The sequence below is a fragment of the Heterocephalus glaber genome, unplaced genomic scaffold, assembly GCF_053883595.1.
Source record: "Heterocephalus glaber isolate CG9 unplaced genomic scaffold, H.glaber_assembly_v1.0 deba00001472, whole genome shotgun sequence".
Lineage (NCBI taxonomy): Eukaryota > Metazoa > Chordata > Mammalia > Rodentia > Bathyergidae > Heterocephalus > Heterocephalus glaber.
In genome coordinates this window covers 52,124,965-52,133,647 of record NW_028258315.1, presented here as the reverse complement: position 1 = coordinate 52,133,647, position 8,683 = coordinate 52,124,965, and positions in this window count along the sequence as shown.

Sequence of the window (8,683 nt, the reverse complement as noted above, 5' to 3'; positions counted from 1 at the left end):
ATGTTATTTATTGCACTATGGTCTGATAATATACAGGGGGTAATTTCAATTCTTTTACATTTACTTAGACATGTCCTATGAGCTAGCATGTGGTCTATTTTGGAGAATAACCCATGTGCAGCTGAAAAGAATGTGTATTCTGATTTTGTGGAGTGGAATACTCTGTAAACATCTATTAAATCCATTTGCTCAATAGCTTGGTTCAGTTCTGGAGTTTCGTTGTTAACTTTTTGTCTAGATGATCTGTCTATTTGTGATAGTGGAGTATTGAGGTCCCCCACTACAATTGTATTAGTGCTTATTTGGCTTTTCATGTCCATTAATATTTGTTTTGTATATTTGGGGGCATTCGTATTTGGTGCATATATATTTATGATTTTCATCTCTTCCTCCTGGACTGTTCCCTTCACAAGGATATAGTGACCATCTTTGTCTCTCTTAATTGGTTTTGGTTTGAAATCTACTTTGTCTGCAATTAAGATTGCTACCTCTGCTTTTTTCTGGGTCTCTGTCACTTGGAGAACTGTTTTCCATCCTTTTACTTTCAGTCTATGAATTTCTTTTTGAGTTAGGTGTGTTTCTTGTATACAGCATATTGTTGGATTTTGCTTCTTAATCCATTCTGCCAGTCTATTTCTTTTGATTGGTGAATTGAGGCCATTAACACTGATAGTTATAATTGATAGATATTGACCCATCCTTGTCATGATGTTTTACTTTTGCTGGCTCTTTTATTTCTTATTTTTCTCCCGTTCCTTTTAGTGTCTTACCTTGCCTGGTGGCTTCCCTCTGTTGGGCCTCATGGAGTTGTGACCTTCATTATCTTTTTCTAGGATATTGTTTAGAATTGTTTGGAGTCCTGCTTTGGTGTTCATGAATTTTCTCAAGTGTTCTCTGTCGTGGAAGTATCTATTTTCCCCATCGATTTTGAAAGATAATTTTGTAGGATACAACAGTTTAGGTTGGAAGTTATTTTCTTTTAGGGCTTGAAATACTTCACTCCAGGCTCTCCTTGACTTGAGGGTTTATGTTGAGAAGTCTGCTGTGATTCTGATGGGCTTTCCTTTGCAGGTGATTTGTTTCTTTTCTCTAACTGCTTGTAGGATTTTGTTCTTCTGTTGGGTTTCTGGGATCTTGACTATTATATGTTTAGGTGTACATTTTTTTTGATTGTGGCTAGGTGGAGTTCTACATGCCTCACTTATCTGTATGTCCAATTCTCTACCTCTGTCTGGGAAGTTTTCTATTATTACTTCTGTGAACAGTTTTTTCATGTCAATTGTACTTTCTCCTGTTTTTTCGTGGACTCCTATCAGTCTTATGTTACTCTTCTTTGCGTTATCTAGCAGCTGCTGGATTGATTTCTCATGGTCCCTTACTATTTTTAAGAAATCCTTTTTTTCATGGTCATTAACCGTAATCCTGTCTTCTATATCTGATATTCTATCTTCACATTCCCTTAATCTGCTGTGCATACTTTCAGTGGAGTTTTTAATCTCCTGGATATCTGTTTGAATCTGTTTCATGGATTCCATTTCTTTCTTATGTTGGGTGATCATGGTTTCCATTTCTTTCTTATGCTGGGCATTCATGGCTTCCAGCATGGTTCTGAGCTCATCTATTTTTTTTTATCTCTTTCTGTTCTAGAACCTCTAATCATGTCTTTCACTCTGCTCACCATCTCTTTAGTTATCTAGGAGATTATTTCTGCTTTCAGTTTTTCTAGAGCTTCATTCATCTGTTTTGTTACTTCCTGTGCTATCAGTTCAGGGTGTCCAGGTGGTTGATTATCAGACTTTTCCACCTCATTTCCCCCAGAATTTGCCTTTTGTGGGGTGGAAGTCTGAGTTTGTGCCTTGCTTAAATGTCTTATCATTTTTGTTTTTGTTATTGTCCTTGGTTTAATTCCTGGGTTGATACTCTGAAGTTTCTTATTGTAAGTATCTTTGATGTTTGTAGTTAGAACCCTTATGGAATAATTGCTTCTCAGAGGTGTCTTCCAGATATAGCTGGTCTTTAGATTTTGAGTCTCTAATGGCTGTGATTTTATCTCATTTTCATTACACCAGGAAGGACAACTAATTAGATCAATCACAACACCTTCGCCCAAATGAAACAATCAGCAACCCCATAGCATCAAGTACACCTTAGAAAATGATAATCTGTGGTAGTTATGAATCTATCACCTTTAACTCTGAATTAAATCAAAATCGAGGACCAACCCAACATATGTTTATAGTGAATAAACTCTTCAATGTAACAACTCTACCCTTGGGGATGGGGAGTTAGAAGGAGTTGGGGAAGGATAGGTAGGTAGAAGAATAGGGGAAGGTTATTACTGAGGCCAGAGGACACGGGTAAGAGAAAGAAAAATAAAGAAGAAGTATGAATTAGGGCCAGAACAAGAACACAAAGGGAGATGAAGAACAATGTGGGACAGCAAGGGAACAAGTGAAAGAGAAAGAAAAGAGAAAAGAAAGAAAAAAAGAGAAAAATAAAAATTTGAAAAGAGTAGAAAAAAATAAAAATTAAAAATAAGAGCAAAAATTACTAATAATAATTTTGAAAATAACAAAAGATAAAAATGAAGGGCCTCCTTCAGGGTGTGTCTCTGCTGTCACAATAGACAATGTGAGCAGCTGTGTGCAGAAATAAGTCAATGAGTCTCAGCAAGCCAGTCGCAGACCTGTGAAATTCAGGCAGATTTCTGGCTACCAGTCCCAAGTTGAGCTCCCTGTCCTCCTGCAGGGTGGACCTCTACAAGGCTCTACTGCAGGTTCCAGCTGGCCTTCCCCTGAAGACAGTCTAGGTTCTGATGGGAGGGTATGATCCCTCCAACTTACCAAGTGCAGTGGTCTGGTGTGCCTTTATTGCAGAGATTCTCTTCACTTTTCCAGTGGGCTTCAGTTTTCATCAAGTAGCCTGAGAGAGGGCCTCTCTCTGTTGTTCACTTCTGCAGCTCAGGACAATGGCCTTTATGCCCCCTGTGCCTCTGTAGTGTGGAACCAGGTAGTGGCACAGCCAGGCCAGAGGCGGCCGGGGGTGGGGTGAGGGGGTTTGCAGGTGCCCATGTGGCTAAACTGCTTGCCGGTGGGCATGCTGAGGGGTCCTCACCATCTCACTGGTCAAAGGTTTGCTCTATTTCTTCTGCCAAAACCAAAAGCCTTTTTCATCTCCTAACATATTAGGTCATTTACCTTTTTTTTCAGTGCTGGGAATCAAACCCAAGGCCTCGTGCATGCTAGCCAATCATTGTACCATTGAGCTACATCTGCAGCCCAGGCTGTTTACTTTATTTTTCTTTTTTTGGTACAGGAGATCGAACTTGGGACCTTGCACTTGTGAGGCAGGCAGCAGAACCACTGAGCTAAATCTCTGGCCCCAGGCTATTTACTTTTAAAATTACACTTGTATGTTTCTGCATTACCAGAACGTTAGCACCCCAAAGATATAAAACTTTTACTTTTTTTTTTGTTTTGGGCTTTTTTTTTCCAGTATAGGGATTGAACCCATGGCCTTCACACTGAACTTTTTAATTTTAATTTTTTAATTAAAAAAAAAATTTGAGATAGAATCTGGCTAAGTTGCTGAGTTTCCTGGGCTTGGCTTGAACTTTCCATCCTCCTGCCTCAGCCTCCTAAGTATATGTGATTGTAGGCATGCACTCCCACAACCAGCTCAAATAAATGACACTTCCCAGGATGATTCTAATCGGTGTACTCCCTGGAACCACACTTGGAGGAATACAGGCAGACACTAAAGCTCATCTTACCAGAATGTTGCAAAAGGCCCTGCACAGTATCTCCTTGACCCATATTTCCAGACTTATCTTGTTCTACCCACTGTCTCCCCAGGGTACTCTCTGCTCACAACACCGAGAATTTCTCATTATTCCAGGAATTTACCAGAGCCCATGCTCATTCCAGGGTTCTGCACATGTTGTTCCTTCCCCTTGCAATATGCTTCCACTAATATTCCCTTAGGACTCTGTTCAGCTGTTATCCCTGCTGTGTTGATGTCCCCACTTCCTGCTAGATGATTGCTGCCGTTTTCATTGGATTGCCTAACATAAGGGCTTGATTTTTTTTTTACCAAGATCTGTAGTAAAAAATTTATTTTATATTGGAATCCAATAAACATAACATACACTGAAATTAAAATATGGCTTTATAAAATAATACTTATATTTCTCTGGATTCTGATTTATTCTATTTTTTTAAATGTTGATGGAAAATTTTTAATTTGACTATGGTCTGAGAAACATAGCTCTAATGTACTTTTATCACATCACATTGTGACTATTTTAATGTTTACCTCCATGATTCCATTTTAGAATCTCCATAATTGAAGTGTAATCTATTTGAAAGCAACATTGTGTCTTATTCATCATTACTTGTTGCCAAAGTCTACTAGGAACTCCAATACTAATAGTTATTCATAAGCATTTATTGAATCAAAGAATATAAGGACTGATTGCCTCCAAATTTCCTTACCCGGTATTGACTAAAGCATTACTACCTAGCTAAACAAAGTCAGTTGGATCAATTGTTGAATCAACTGGATACCTGTACAAAAATCAATGAACACTAACTTCTTCCTACAGTATGTAAAAATTAATTCAAAATGGGTCATATGCCTGTGTTAGCTTTCTGTCACTACAACAAATACCTGAGATAAACAATTTATAATGTGAAAAAGATTATTTTGACTTACAGTTTTGGAGGTTTCAGTCTACGATAGTTGGTGCTGATGCTTCTAGGCACGTAGTTAGGCACCACATCATGGCAGGAGTGTGTGACAGACAAACAAACAAAACTGTTTACCTCATGGTGGGGGTGAGGATGGAATGGAATGGAACTGGGGTCCCACAATCCCCTTCAAGAACACATTCCCAATGACCTAGAGACCTCTTTTCTGGCTCTGCCTCTTAAAGTTTCCACTGCCTTCCAAAGCACCAAGCTGGGAACCAAGCCTTGGACACATGAGCCTGTGGGGGACATTCAAGATTCAAAATATATCTACAACTAAGTATATACTCTAGTCAGTCTGAGCTGCTATAGCACAATACCATAGTCTGATTAGCTTCAATACTATTTATTTCTCATAGTTCTGGAGGCTAAGAAGTCTGAGATCAAGACACCAGCAGATCCAGTGTCCGGTGAGGTTCACTCTTCCTACTTTGCAAACCTCTTTCTTCTCATTATATCCTCATATACCCAAGAGAGGGTTCGTTTTTATAAGGCTCACTCTCTTGGGTTCATTTTTATAAGGACACTAATCCCATAATCTTCATGACTTAATTTCCTCCCAAAGGCACTTTTCCTAAAGCATTGAAGCATATTAAGGGTTTCAATGTATGAAAGAGGAAGTGATATGGTGAAGATAGAGAATGTCCCCCAAAGGCCTCAAGCATTCATAGGTGGGGCTTTTGGAAGGTGTTGAATCATGACGGTGACATAGCTGACCTACTGTTAGGAAATGGGTCTGATCAGATGAGGCAGATCACTGGGAGTATAACCTGGAAGGGTCTATCTCCCTCCCTAGCTCCTCCCTTCTCTCTCTGCTTCCTGGCCACCATGATGTGAGCAGCTTTTCCTCTCTCATGCCCCTATGTCATCCTGTTTCTGCCTTGTAACTAGTCAGCCATGGACTGTAATCATGATCCAAGATAAGCCTTTCTTCCTTTAAGTTGTTTTAGCAATGAGAAAGTGACTAAAACAGGGAGGGGGGCACAACTGTCCAGTCCATAAGAGTAAAATATATAAAACTATAAAATTTCTGGAGCCAGGCATGGTGGCATATGCTTGTAATCCCAGCAATCAGAAGGCTGAAGGGCTGGGGATTTAGCTCAGTGGCTCCGGCCGCCCGCCTCAAAAGTGCAAGGTTCTGAGTTAGATCCCCGGTACCAAAAAAAAAACAAACAAAAAAACCCCAGAAGACTGAGGCAGGGGGATCACAAGTTCGAGGTCAGCCTGGGCTAAACAGAGAGTTCAAGGCCATCCTGAACTATGTAGTAAGACATTGTCTCAAAAATCAAAAAAAGCCGGGCTGGGGGATTTATAGCTCAGTGGTTCTGCTGCCTGCCTCGGAAGCTCAAGGTCTCGAGTTCGATCCCTGTTACCAAAAAGGCCAAAAAATTTCTGGAAAAATTTATAGGAGAAAAATCTTTGCAACTTGTAATAAATAACTTTTTTTTTTTTTGGTACCAGGGATTGAACTTGGGTCCTTGTGCTTGAGCAGCAGGAGGCAATAACACTAAGCTAAATCCCCAGCCCTAAATAACTTTTTAATTTTGTATTTTTTGTAGTGGGGATCAAACTCAGGACCTCAAGCTTGCCAGACAGGCACGGTGCCACTGAGCTGCATCCCCAGCCCTAGAGAACTATTTCCTAGAACAAAAAAACATTGATGAATCAGACTTTGTCGACATAAAAACTTCTCTTTTTAGAAAAATGCCACTAAGCCAGGTATGGTATTGTAGAGAGTAGCACTGCAGTAATTCCACTACTCTGGGAGGCTGAGCAGGACAGTTATGAGCTCGAGCCCAAACTGGGCAATTTAGTGACTAGGAAGACTCTTTTTCTCAAAATAACAAAATAATAAATAATAAAACAAAACAAATAAATAAATATTAAAAAGGGCTGGGCCATGATGAGAGTATTTACACCACAGAAATTGGCAAATGTTACAAATCGGTCCCAGTGGTACAAATAACCCCCAGAGAGGGGCTCATTAAACATTTAGGAGCACAAGGCTACTTATAATTTCTGAAATCTCAGATGATTTGAAATGCTTTAAATTACAATTTTTCAAAATTGGGGGTGGGATTTGGAAGCAGAAGAAACCTAGAATAGCAAAAGTAATTCTAGGCAAGAGACATGACTGGGGGTATCACAATCCCCAATTTGAAGCTATACTACAAAGCTGCTGTGAATAAAAACAGCATGGTACTGGCAAAGAAACAGACCCGAAGATCAGTGGAATAGATTAGAAGATGCAGAAACAACTCCAGAGATACCCAGCCACCTCATCTTTGACGTAGGAGTCAACCACCCTCATTAGAGGAAAGACAGCCTATTTAATAAATGGTGTTGGAAAAACTGGATTTCAATCTGCCAAAGATTAAAACTAGACCCATACCTATCACTGCACACTAAACTAAGATCGAAGTGGATTAAAAATCTAAATATTAAGCCAGAAACACTAAACTTGCTAGAAGATAAGTTAGGTAGAACTCTTGATGACATTGGCATAGGAAAAGAGTTTATGAACAAATCTTCAGTAGCACGGGAGCTAGCACAAAGAATCAACAACTGGGATCTCATTGTATTAAAAAGCTTCTGCACTGCAAGAGAAACTACCAACAGAGCTAAGAGACAACCTACAATGTAGGAAGAAATTTTTAGCAGCTGTACCTCAGACAAAGGTCTACCATCGAGAATATACAAAGAACTGAAAAACATCAGACCCCCAAATTCAAAGACCCAATTCAAAAATGGGCATCCAAAATGAACAGACATTTCTCAGACAAAGAAGTAAAACCAGCAATTAAATATATGAAAAAATGTTCAACATCACTAGTCATTTGAGAGATGCAGATGAAAACAACACTGAGATTCCACCTCACCCCACAAAGACTGGCTGCTAACAAGAAATCAACAAATAACAAATGCTTGCGGGGGTGTGGAGAGAAAGGAACCCTTCTCCATTGTTGGTGGGAATGCAGATTGGTGCAACCACTGTGGAAATCAGTATGGAGATACCTCAAAGAACTAGGACTACAGGTCTCATGTGACCCAGCTATTCCCCTACTGGGAATCTTCCCCCTAAAATTAAAAGAATCATACCACAGCAATATATGTGCACCTATGTTTATGGCAGCACAGTTTGTAATAGCTAAAGCCTGGAAACAGCCCAAGTGCCCATCAACTGGAAACTGGATAAAGAAGATGTGGTTTTTCTATAAAATGGAATACTACTCAGCAATAAAGAATGAGAAATTAGAGTCATTTATAGCTAAATGGATGCATATTGAGGCCATACTTTTAAGTGAAATAAATAGGACACACGTGTAAATACCGAATAGTTTCTCTAGTGTGACAAATTGAAAGTGTAAATAAGGATGAAAATGGTTAAAATGAATAATTGATAATTTGAAATAAGAAAAGGTCCAAGGGTTAGGGGATGGTGGGAGGGGAAGGGGAAAGGGATGAAGGGAAAGGAAAAATTATGAGAAAGAAAAAGAAATGGAATCAAATTCTGTGTAAATAGGGAAGGGTGGAGGGGGTGAAGGGTGCACAGGTAATGGGAGAAAAAAAAACTAAGATACATCATGTTCTTGTACAAACACCCAATGATAAATGTAAATGTATTTTATACCTAAAATGTACCAATAAATATATATATAAATAAAAAAATTGGGGGTGGGAGCTGAATAATCTTTAGATTTATAATCTGGAATTTTGTTTGTAAGGTAATTGGGAGGTCAGTTTTATTTTTATTTATTTTGTTTTTTTATGAGACAGGGTCTTGCTATAGTTGAAGCTGGTCTTGAACTCACTATGTAGCCCAGGCTGGCCTTGAACTTGTAGCAATCCTCCAGACTCAAGTGCTGGGATTACAATTGTGCACCACCATGCCCAGCTGGTTAGTTTTATTATACACTGATTTGTAAGAGTTCTTT